We start from the raw sequence: 13,653 nt of genomic DNA on the forward strand, positions 1-13,653 counted from the left end.
AACGTTTTAAAATTTTGTTTATGAATTCTTAGGTTTTATTTATAAACAAAGAACTTAAACATTTTATCAGACTTTGTCTGCAAAAGGTTAAAACATTGTATGTATGTATAAATTTAAAAGGTGATCGTGTTAAGAATTGCAATAAAGTAAATTGTTTGTAATAATTACTTTTTAGTTGCTTATTAATTTTTTGATTGCATATAATTTAATTATTGATTAAAGATTTAATTTTCTTAATGAATTTATTAAAATTACTTTCAAAGGGAATGAACCAAATGTCATATTGATCCATAGTTAATTTTAATTTGCTCAACTAAAATTCCACAGCGATGTTTTATTTTCTAGTATCAGTATTTAAAATACGAGCGATTTAATTTCTTGGACTCGGTTAAAATTACAGGAACAAGTAAGCGCCACTGACTCAGTTTCGAATCCCGCAAGAGTTGACTTAATCATAAGAACGAGACGCGAAAATCGCTTCGAGTAAAACGAGCCCCCGGGGAGGAGTTGATCGGCCTCCTTTTGCTTTCTTTAATACGAAGTCGATCTAGTGTTGCCAACTTACGCGGATTATATTGCATTCTCGAAGTTGTATTCATCGAAAAGTCTTCATTCGATTAAATGTACTGATTTTTCTGAAAATTGTTTAAAAACTAACGCTTATGCTTTTCACATCACTCTTGTATAATGTCATGACAGTGTAATATTTTAATCAGGCAATTTATACATGTCATTGTCATTAAGACAGGTTAAACACGACACTAAACAAATAGGTGTACATTAAATAATAATCATTAAAATATTTACGGAGACGCGTACGTCGCCACCGTGGTATTTAAGTGTGATTCTTTAGGCCCAGAAAATAAGGTTATAAATTCTTTGAAACAAATTATAAAATTTGATATGGCAAGATGGGTGTCTTGAGGACGTAGAGGTATTACGTTGGCTTATGGTACTGTATTAATTTTGAACCGTAGTAACTTTGGCGGTGACAGAACTAAGACACCGACACATAATTCACTTTGTAACGCAAATGAAACTAGCGCTTAATTTACTGTTATAATTTAGTGAATTCCTTTACAAGACTTGCCGCGTATACCGTGGCTACTGCGGCCACGGTTTGTGGGTTACTGGGGTGGATTTATAGGTACTTTGTAATGTACGTAATACATAAATAATATTGCTTGTTATAAATGAATACACAAACGATTTCTTAATCTTCTTCTGTTACAGACTTTGTTTGATTTATTTTTAACAGATTTTTAACCAACGCCCTTTATGACTTTTATAAATTATATACAACAACTTGTTCTGTTTTCAAATTTAAATTATAGCACAAGTTATGAGCAGCTGTACGTAAAATTGACAAAAAAAAGTCAGGAGAAAATCACAAGGAGTAGTAACGCGAACCGACTCGCTTCACGAACTACATTACACTTTACATAAAAAACATTGTGTTGAACGACAACAGGGCATCAACTTTCCCAGCGAAGACATAAGCTAAATTGAATTACACATATTGAAAAAGAAATGTGTAGCTCCTTGGTAGGCGTGGTTTTTGAAGAAACTCCTCCTACTCAGTCATCCGCGCATGAATCGCGCTTGCATCGTTTGAATGTCGCTCAGTTACCGCGTGCCATAGTCACAACTTCAGAAGCCAGTGCGACTTGGGCAACGCGACGAGTCTGTACAATCCGTGCACGGAACTTTCCAACTCTCTCGAACATAGTTGTCAGTGTTTTGAAAGACTGCTTCGGATTGTTTCTTATATGACAATAACATTTGAATTTTAACAGTCAATGTGAATTCAACACTTCGGAAAAGTTTTTGAGTGAAAAGTAATGTGTGTTGTGAAAAGAATGTTTGAGGACAACGGTTGTAGTTTAATTACTAAATGAATTCAGCGACGATAAGAGGTTAGTACAGCTGTATAATGATTTGTTATTACAAATTAAAATTATATTATAATAATGTCATAATTAGAAATCTGTCCAACACAGAAAAATATTATTTTTCACCGTTAACGAAAATCTTTGAAATAATGTTTTTTTTTTTCGAAAAGATTATAAAAATGATTTCATCAGTTTAGGTTCTAATTAAATTTGTGCGAGCTTATGAAACATAGAACAATTTTTTTTTCCATATTTTCTGCTAATAAATATGTCAAGAACCTGGTTTTAACAACGTATGACTAAAATACTGTGTGTACTAATTATTAATCACGTTGAATTGATTTGATCCACTTGACTTATTTAGTTAGAATTAATTTCAGTTTAATTTTAGTCATATACCAAATATTATATTTGTAACCAAAATCATTCACTTTTTGAAAATATAATTTGGATAATACTATACAAAATTGTATGAATGTTCTTTATATATTTTTTATGCTTCATATTCTCTTCTAAGAGATTCCTAACTAGAAGAGAGCTTGTCATATTATGCATTATTGTACTTAATGATACAATCCTATTATAAAAGTTATTTGTACGGATAAGGATCAAACAATATTTTTATAGAATTTTATTTATGAATATAAATAAAAAGCAACCTTCTAAAAGCATTCTTCTGATTCAAATTTTGTTAAAATTATTAAACTGTATCGTTATCTTTTACGTTGTGCGCTCTTTGAACTCATTATTTAATTAACGTACACAAAGCATCCAAAACCCCATAAAATCAATCAATAGATAAAATAACTTAAGAATAATAAAAACTTATAACATAACATAAAATAATATCAATGTATTTTATTCTAACGTAATTAAAAAATTAATTAATTTAAGAGTATAAGATATTTAACATATCAGAGTCAATAGATTTATTTATTCATTAAGTTAAAAGCATCTTGAAAAGCCTAATAAGATTCTTTTTCACTTTTATATAAAATGAGCACCAACATAATTTAATATTCCATTCAATTTTTATATGAATATCTTGTATATAAGAGCGTTGAAAAAACGTTGGGATGATGTCCATGTATTTCAAGTATATTTTTTGAAACAAACTAAGATAGTAAATTTTTTAATCATTAATAAATTTAATATTTAGCTATTTAAAAAATATGGGAATTTTCTAAGACATTAAATAATCTTCTAGAATTGACTTAATCTAGATAACAGTTATATTCATTTTTTTATTACATCATTAGAGTAAATACGCTGCGTAATAATAATAGTAACTTAAGTTGGTCTGTAAAAATAATAATACAAATATTTGAATTTTTCGAAAAAGTTTTGTTTCTAATAAAGTAGGTATACAACAATATGCATGCAATGTCAAAAGGTATTTTATTTTGAATAAAAAAAATAAAAATACAAATCAAATTAAAATACAAAATTTTGTATTTATCAAGGGCAATAATTAAAACAAAAGCTAGTATTATCTAAGAATAAACGCCAAGTCTACTTCAGAAAAAAATTAAAATCTTTGACAACTGGTTAGTCTCGAGGGAGAAAATTATGATGAAAGTGAAAGGAAAAAAAATACAAATATATTTATGCTTTAAAATATTCTAAAGCTATTATAATTACCAAAGTGGACCAAGATTTTAAAATTATTTTGGTTCTTCTATTGGTCTATTTGAAATTTTATTTTGTTATTTTTTAATTTAGATTTTTCCCCAAAAAATATAGATTATTGTAATGTTGGCATTTATATTTTTTATGTATATGTATATTTATGAGGTATATTAGAACGCTTTTATTTCATATAATAATTTCAATGTCATAAATAAGAACCTTTTAGATGTACGCCAAACTGTATTTTTAACTATTTCCGTCTAAGCTAAAAAGTTATAATAATAATAAAAGCAAAATAATTTATTTTTTGAGGAAACAAACAAAAAATATTTTATATTATTCAATATTGGTTTTCTAAATGACAAGTAAATTCAAACAATGACGTTACAAATCTAATAAGTCTTAAAAATCAAAATTACTCTTATTATCATACTATGTATTTAAGTTAGTATGGTTTAGTATAATCTCCAAACAAAACTTACCAAAAGGTATAATTGAACAGAAAATTTAACTATGTGTTTATTTAATTTGAGGCTGCAAAACTCGTAAAATTTATAAAAAAAACTGTCGGCTAATTCAATACATGACGTGTATCATAATCCAAAATATATATAATAAATTTCTTGTACACTAAACCTTAATTAAATTCAGCTAACCATTAATGTCAACTTCTTTAAATAATAGCTTTTTACATTTTAAAGCTTTTAATAACCAACTAATTAGAGCGCTAATCTTTACCAGGATGTAATAAAATTCCATTACACCCTGGTAATAAATGTAATTTTTATTCCTATCTTAATAGTGTGTGAAATAAAGCTAAGTGGATTTGTTGTTACGATTCAGGCTATGTTTCCTGAAGTAATTTAAAAGCTACTGATATCTGATGTTACATTTATTTCCCTAACAATAGGGTAGAATAGTAATAATGTACTATATTTTATCTGAACACATACTTCTCCGCTGATTTATACTCCGGTTTTTAAATTAAGTGCTTTCTGCTAGAATTTAAACAATAGTGGGCATAAGGACATATATAACCAAAACGTTTCTCAGCCTACTTACATATTAAAACCAAAGGTATTGACTAAAACCAGTGGGTGAATAGTCTTGAGATAATATAACGATCGTCACCTCTTCTCTGCGAAATTTTCTTTATTTTATTTTTGTGTAAAATATTTTCTTTAAATTTAATGATAATATCGCTATTTCAAATACTACTCTGTATACTATCTATATTAGATACTAATAAACTCTTGAACATACTTTAGCATTTCGATAAAGTTTAGTCTCTCCCCCGTCTATCGTCTACGAAAGTTTGATTTCCTAAACACTAACGTGTAGTTTTCCTTCAGTAAATTGTGAAGATTAAGTTAGATAAAACGAATCCTTAAAACATGTTCTTTACTATAAATGTAGAGATTGTGCATAATAAATATAAAAGTGCTTTTTAAAGTAATGTAAACTTAATAATGTCATGAATTTTATGCCTCTATGATAAATGTTCTTAATGAAAGAAATTTATTTAACTTATTCTTTTTTATTATATCACGAAACCATCTAAGAAAGTCATATTTTAAAATAAATGTATTTCTTAAATTTGAAACTCAAATTCAATTAACTTTGTGAGTAATTCGGTTCTCGGTTTAATTTTCTCCTGCCCAGTATCCGAATAAGGCTTGCAATTGTCTATTTTCATCGTAATCTCCTCAAATTAGATAACCTGTTCCAAATGTGTATTTTCTCTAAAAGGTTAATATTTTTTCTGGAGTAGTGCCAATTCCCACAACACTCGCTGTAAATTGAAGTAAAATACAATTAACTTTCATACTTTTTATAGTAACCACGAGCTCCAGTAAAGTTTTGTAAATGTTTGTGGCTTTGTATCGCTATAACATTTAAACTAGTTAACAACATCATATTTATAATATATGTAAAAGATTACAACAAGAATAAAGTTAAAAATATTGAAATAATAATCCTTATTAGTATACAAAAATATTATTATTTATTACAGCTACTAAATCCATTTCCTGAAATAAATTATTTCTAACGTCGAGCTAATTAATACCTGATACGAAAAAAAAATATTCTTAGGAATAATATAGTAAGGATTAAACTAAGTTTTGTGAAAATACACGACTACTTACATAAACATAAAGTCATAGATAAATTTTCGGTGTTCGTAAAATAAACAAAAATAAAATCTGTACGAATCAAAATACGTCCTCAAAATTCTACGCTCGTTTTCGTAAAATTAAGTTCATGCATGATTTTTAATTTTCATCAATTAAAATCGTACACAGCAAATGCTACACATAATCTTGTGTAAAAACTTCGCAAAAAGAAAATTTTGGATGCTGTTGGAATTTACAAAAAAACAATTTGAAAAATAAAGTCTTTTGTATTTTAAAAAGTGTTAAAAGTGGTCCAAAAATCATAATCAATTAGTCCTTTAATTTTTCAAAAACTTAAATTTTGTAACATATGATCTGAAATATTCATTTTGGAAAATATTTCAAAGTTATTTAGTTTTATAAACTGGCTGACTTTTAAAATAAAATAAAAAACACTTCTTACGAAATATATTTATGGAATAAAACAATACAAACATCAACCACGCAATGGAATAATTAAAAATACATATCCACATTCTATTTATAGCAACAGTAGGCGAATAATTCTTTATTGGCCAGCAGCGAACTGTTACAAGATTAAAATAAAAACGTAGCGTCAGTCAACATCTGCCAAAAATTAATGGCCCCGTCAATATTTGTTTATAATTTTGACATCTAGAACCTCAACCCAAACTTATATCAACTGAATTGTAAACTGTCTATTCCTGACGTTTATTGCATGACAGAGCAGTTTTTGTGGTACACGGCATAATCGCCATTCATTAAGTCAGCTGACGCTGAAATTAATTACAGAATATCCACTATTGCACATTGTTTCTCTATATTGCATATACGTATATGTATATTGTCCTACTGTTTACTTCTAGCTAATTCATACAACCCTGTAATTAGTTTTTACTAGGTCATTTCAATAGATTTAGAAATAATAATAATTACAAGTAACACATTTTAATCACACACACTACATTAATTGTGACTGATTTAATTAATGGTTAAAGTTTTAGCTATTTCAAGTATAGATTTTGTGTAGCACCTTTTATTTAATAATAAAGTATTATATTTTGGGACTATATAACTTTTCATAAAAATATATATTTTTTTAATGGAACTAATATATTTTCGTACATACTACGCGGATTTAATTATTTTTTAAACTACATAATCCCATAATTTTAAAAATAATAAAATCCGCTTAGTATATCCGAAAATATATCAGTTTCATTTAAATGAATAATAGTCGCGAAAGTCTTAGACCTCAAAATATATTTTTACCGAAAAAGTTCACATATATTTTTAAAGCTATAAGATCGTAGTTCATTTTATATCTTTACCAAAACGGAACGCATAAGTCACCGTGTCAATATATAAACTATTCATTTGTTGGCAAAGATAAGTGATGTTCGTCTTGCTCCGTTGTCTTAACATAAGTATCATAACTAATCCATTGTGTGAGTATTACGGGAAACTTGTCGTTTACTAAACTAGCTGACACAGGGATTTATACTTGATTTGAACCCTCAGACGGGATTACTAACTTGATAGGAGTCAGAACAATCTAACATTTAATAACTGAAATAATACAGCAGAATTTATGTTTTATAGTTTTAATAATTATCATATCAATGATTTTATGATTACAATTAATTATGGATTCATAACTTTTACAATTCAATAATCTTACCTTTATTGATTTATTCATATGTACATATTATTTTATATTTTGACAATTACTCATCGAAAAACTTTGCATTTTTTGTCGTATACATCTTTTTTAATTCAGAATACGACAAAATCATTTACCTACATAATTTTCCACACAGATTATTAATTTCTAATATTGATGTTTAATGTAAAAATAATATACATATTATGTATACAAATATAATATTTATACAAAGGTAACTTGGACTTCGTATGCATTTTGAACAAATGTTTTGATGAATATGAAGTGAAAAATCAAAGCTTATACAATTAAAACAAAAAACAGCTTTACCGTAAGGAATAATCTACTAATATTATTAATGCGAATTTTCGTAGTGATATATGGATATTTGTTGTTTTTTTTTTAACTATGGTGAAACTTCACACTTATGTAGCCTGAACATAAGAATAAAGCGAAGACTACAATTCATCCCGAAATTCTGTGATGCTACTATAGTATCAAGGGATGACAAGTGTATTAGTGAGAAGTCATGTGACGCAGACTATAGAGGTAGCTGCCGGTTGTTTACAATATCTTTTATATTAACTCACATTATACATTTCTCATAGAGCCTAATTCCGAAGACAGCGGAAAAAAATTTAAATAAATATTAATTAAGGTAAAACCTTATCAAATATTCGCAAAGCTTAGGAAAAGGCTGATAAAAAGCAACAAAAACTGTTTCCAAATGTAGAATAAGAAAAGGGACACGCATAGTTTTCGAAACTAAATCTAAGAGATTAAGTATCGTATTCACAGTTAGCTGGTATCAAAAAGATCAATCTACAAAATTTAATATTACTTTTTTGACTATACAATTCAAGTTTGCTGATACGTTAAGGATAACAATGGCCAATAAACATAAGTTTTACATGCCCACCAATCGGTGTATACTAATAACTTTATTGCAAAGTAAATTGAGATCATGCCACACGAAGGTACTGATTACACTGGTTTATAATCGCTACTCTTACAAATGAGTTCAAATTGCCAACGCCGATACCGTAATGTTTTCAGTTGACCATACATTAATTTGTGTATATTGTGTCAAATTTAACATTTGTCTGATTAATGGTGGCATGGCGAGCGAGTTCGTTTTGAAATTAATGTATTAATTTTTGATGAAACACTTTGGTTCATTGGAATGGCTTTATTTATGCTAGCATTTAAAACAAGTATAATGTTACATAATAAGCTGCTATATTTCTATTAAATATTATTTGAAAATGTCATCACCAATAAGTTTTATGTCGATCATAATTATAAATACTTCATATTTTTATTATACGAAAATAATTTGGTTATATCATTTAAAGTTTATTATAAAAAATTTAAAAATATATTAATTCTCATTTCCAACTATTGATTGTTGAATTCCTTAAAAAATATGTCTTCATGAGTATCGAATGGTCAATCCATAAAATAGAAAGAAAAAATAAATTCTAGAAGCTTAAAATGTTGCCACCACCATAGAAAAAATTACAGATAAATGTCTTCTGTTCATAGAATTACATTAACGGAACATTCTAGATAATCCTAAAAAGTTTATTACTTGCAGAACTATTCCTCGCAAATGAAAATAATTCACACTGTCCGAGCGCATAACTTAAAAGTAACTTATGAATGGGTACTGTTAGGCTTTGTTTAATGCGATAATGCCGTACAATACATGCAGAAGTGGAGGAAACGCGTTGGCACCGCCATTAATTATAGCTTCCGCTGGATATCGCTGCAATAATATGAATCCTCGGATGAATTCATATTAACACCCCAAAGTCAAGTTGTAAATTTTGCAGTACATAATATCATACAAAAGAGAAATACATTTATAAATAAATGATGTGTATTAAAAATTCTGGTCTATATTAAACTAATTGGTACTGTATGTTATACTAATTCATTTTTTATAATAAGATGTATCAATCGTATGAAGATTTATTCTTCAAACTAAAAGCCCAAAGACAAGAGAGATCACACGCAAATGTAAACCGCAGCGTTGGATTTGAGTTTCGTGTTACCCGCACCGGTCTCCCACTGTTTAATTCATTTTGATGCTTTTCACTAATGTATGTTTATAGGAGTAATATGAACTTATTTTTTTATTTCACATTCGTTTATATTTCATGGTATTAAAATATTAACAATCCATAAAAATATTTAAAAAAAATGTAAGAAATGCGAAAGCTGGCAGATATTCGACAGCTAGCAATTTTTTTTTTTAATATTTTGTAATCCAGAACCTGAGTGCCATACGGTAATGTTTATAACTTTGCATGCGGAAATTCAAAAATCTTATAGAGAAACAAAATATCTATTAACTCATCAAAATCACGGAAGAAGTTATATAATTGTTTCCTTTGACAAAAAACTGGCTCAATCTCGAGTATCAGAATCTTCTGGTAACTTCAAGGATATTTCCAATCTCTCCACTGGATACCACTCCTTCAAAACATTGGTTTATCTATAGTTGAGCAACAGATTCAGGTATTCTTGGAAGGTTTTGATAAAATAAGGTAATTCCCAAAATAAATATTCCCAAAATAACTATTCCATGGACTTCTGACACTGAGACGAAATATATTTTCGTACTATCTGATCATATTAGAGTCCCAGACCTGGTTCTGCACCGTATTGATGTCTGTCATAGACTTGGTACAAAAAATGGACAAGCCTCGTCCGTTTCTACTGAATCAAAATAATAGTATAAAAATCTGTGCCAAAAGAAAACGGTTCTTATCTGTCTAAATTTCTTACGAAAAATATGGCAGAAACTTTTTCAGGCCTCATGACCACACTGCAGGTTTAAAAACTACTACACTTCTGATAAGAATATAGTTGTCATCTTGTTGGTTACAAGTTCAAGAAAGATTGACTCCCGCTATGAAATGAAATATTTTATTAAGAAACATCCTAATGGAGCGCCACATGTAGAATCCAAACCTCGTCGTACTAATAAAGTTAAATAGTTGTAGTTCCAGAAATTTCTTTTCATACATAAAATGGCGTGATATCTATTCTATTCTACTCGAAGTTTGCTTCATTCTTTATCTTTAGTGACATTTACACTGTACTTTCATACTCTTTCATAACCTTAGCAGTCTGTTTCTGTACCTATTTTAGAGTAACTTTTTATTGAACTAGATGTCCTTAATACGAAACTTTTCTATTTTAGATTCCATTCTTGATATTCCTTTTAGTTATTTCCTATTTTTTATATCTTACCAACTGAAGACCGGAATTTCAACCAAAAATACTAGTAATACTGGTTTATTTCAAAGTTTGCCTTGTCTAATACTTTTTACGAGTTGGAGAAAAATAACTAAGTAGTAACAAGATTTAGAATGTATAGAAAATGGCTCCACTCCAATAGGTATAACGAGATTGCTGAATCTGAACGACAATATAAAGATATAACTAACCAAAATTTCAAAGTAATTTCTTGGCATCAAAGAAAGATTAGTGCTATCAATGTCATAATAGTAATAACAATACTAAAGATAATATATTAAATATTATTAAACAAAAATTTTTGCCGTTCCTTCAAACAAACTGATAAAAGAGAAATCAAACCGTTCCAAGGTAAAATCGCCTGAGCCACTTTTGATTTTCAAATACACTAAATGCACATGACATAGCTTTCAAAGTTCACGCTTTTTTTATCCAACCAATTAAGATGAATGTATGAAGTAGAAAATAAAAGGGGAGGCCATGAGATTTCTATTTGTTCCATTAATTTTATTAAAAAAAAATGATCGAAAATATATACTTGATTACAATTTTTTGTCTGGCAATTATGCAGACTATTATCGTAATCATATAGTATTTGTGTTTTATATGTATTTTGTGCGCAAACTTAATGTATCTATAAAACATGGATGTTGCGAAGAAAGAGACACGCACCAAGAGGGTCATCATGATGGTTTTAATAATCTACTTGCTTATTCATTACAAACAAACTAATTTATATACCACTATAACAGTTCATCTTGGCTAGACGAGCAAAATAAGATAGTAAACGACAATGTTACTGAAATGAAATACTGCAGTTACTTTGATTTTAAAGAGTTTCGGTTTGGATGAATCTGTTCGAAAATTATGAATAGAGTTACATTTCAGAAGAAAAAAATAAAAGAAGCTCGTGTGTCTCCTCAAGGTCCATTTCAATTCTTAAATTGTAATTATATATTGTATGTAGTAACTCTGCAGACAGTATATTGTATTTTTTTCATTTCATAGTTACCATGACGTATTGTATAAAATTATGCCCACCTGGGCGACTTTTCTCAGAAAAAATGTTTACTTCTTTCATTGACTAGACTTCTCATATTTATTAGTATCGTTTACAAAAGCTTTCAAACCAACTTCAAAGCCAAATATTATGTTTATATAAAAATTGCCTTACATTTTATTTGATGTGACATACCGATGTTTGTGTAGTGTACAAACATGTGTACTTAGTTTTCGTTAGCAACCACAGTTTTAAGTGGTGTGCATTCTATATATTTTTTAAATTCTGAACTAGAACTACATATATGTAAATTTTACGTATAATATTTTAAAAAATTACATATTTCCTATGTGGAATTTCTCACAGGCGTAAAAAGAGTCTTTAAGATACATTTCTTCATACGAGGCAATACGTAGATTTCGTAACATATTTCCTTATATTGTAGACAACATAAGACTGTCTGTGGGAACAAGAGACGCGGTAGCACATATATTAACATTTTTGTTTACTCGGGGTAAAAGTCATTGGTTACCATATTTATGGTATTGAACTAATTATATAAGGTGGCAACCGGAGGTTCCAGGAAAACTACGAAACTTACTTATATGTATATTATAATAAAAAATTACATATTGAAACTTATAACCTATACCTAAGACTACATGATTGCCCCGATGTTAGGATAGCAATGCCATTCCATAGCTTGTGTGGTATCAGGAATCTTCTGGTTCACACGGCTTGGTGTTGGTTCCGCGGAGTTAGCGGCGTCACTTGTTATATGATATTTTATCTATACAACGATGTTACCCCGGCGATGTTCATTTATTTTATAATATGTAGCGCGTACGTCACAAATTGAATATTTCAATATGCAAAATATTGTTTATATCTAATAAAAAAGTATAGATTTAAATTATTTACCCAAATTCATAAATTCAACTACTTCCTTTCATTTCTGATTCATTATTGAGTTTTCCATCCTATCTACTGCTACATATCTATGTTAATTTGACACACAATAAATATAAAGTTTTGAATCTTATATAATATACATAAGAATCAAATCAAAACAAAAATAAAAATGTTTAAGTACATTCCTCGCCTTATAAAAATAATTCTATGAACACTAAAATATCAATACAATCCAGTTTATCACAATATATAGGGATAAATTAAATCATAAAAAGTAGAATAGTATTGATATACATTTTACTTTATTAATTTATTTTAACGATAATCTTAAATTTTGTTGATGGTAGAAACATTAAAAAAGTATATATTTCTTTCTATTTTTGGCATTTTACGATGGGATAAATCTAATGGCAGAAAAAAATTATCTTTAGGATAAGAATATTGAGAGTGGCTAGTTGCGATCAGAATGAGAAGAATTCAAAATCCAAAAGAAAAGTGAGGGAGAGAGGTTGAATATAAGAAGCAACTATTCACGACTCCCTTTGCTATCACTCATAAAACTGGAATAAATCTTGAATTATGTCAGTGATATTGAATAAAATTAAAATGCGACTTTGTCTACTTGTTTGAAGTAAGAAAATTCATAAAAAACCGTTGTGCAAAAATTAAAAAAAAGTGTCACCATACGTGTGGTTAGAAAGCTCATATAATAATCATTTTGCATTAAGCAGAAAGGTTTTTTTTTTTATGTAAGTGAAAAATTTGTAGGAGTGTTTATGTTATGTTTGTATTGTATTTTTAGTATTTAAATGCTTGAATTGTTTGGACAAATATTAAAATTTTTGACACTCTTCAAAATTTTCTTCTTTGAATAAAAAAATTACTTATTAGACTTTTTCTTTAAACGAAACTACTAACTACTACTACTAGTTTCGCTTAAAGAAAAACTATGAAAGCTACTTAAAAACTTAGGATCTTTCTCAATTTTATAAAGTTTCCAGTGCAACTTACGCTGACCTGTTGTATTTTTTTGTAAAACTGTTTTAATTATGGGGCTTTAATCAGAGGATAGACTACACTCAATATATGCATAATTCAAATAGAGTAACTTTCTGTCACAATATAAAATTTAATACAATTAATTTTTTTTTGAAA

The 13,653-nt window shown here is 28.3% G+C and overlaps 1 pseudogene; it reads left to right on the forward strand.

The window, feature by feature from the left end:
- The first annotated feature begins 1,652 nt into the window (after window positions 1–1,652).
- Window positions 1,653–13,653, forward strand: part of LOC116779056 (lachesin-like) — a 61,754-nt pseudogene continuing 49,753 nt past the window's right edge.

The sequence above is a fragment of the Danaus plexippus genome, chromosome 6, assembly GCF_018135715.1.
Source record: "Danaus plexippus chromosome 6, MEX_DaPlex, whole genome shotgun sequence".
Classification (NCBI taxonomy): Eukaryota; Metazoa; Arthropoda; class Insecta; order Lepidoptera; family Nymphalidae; genus Danaus; species Danaus plexippus.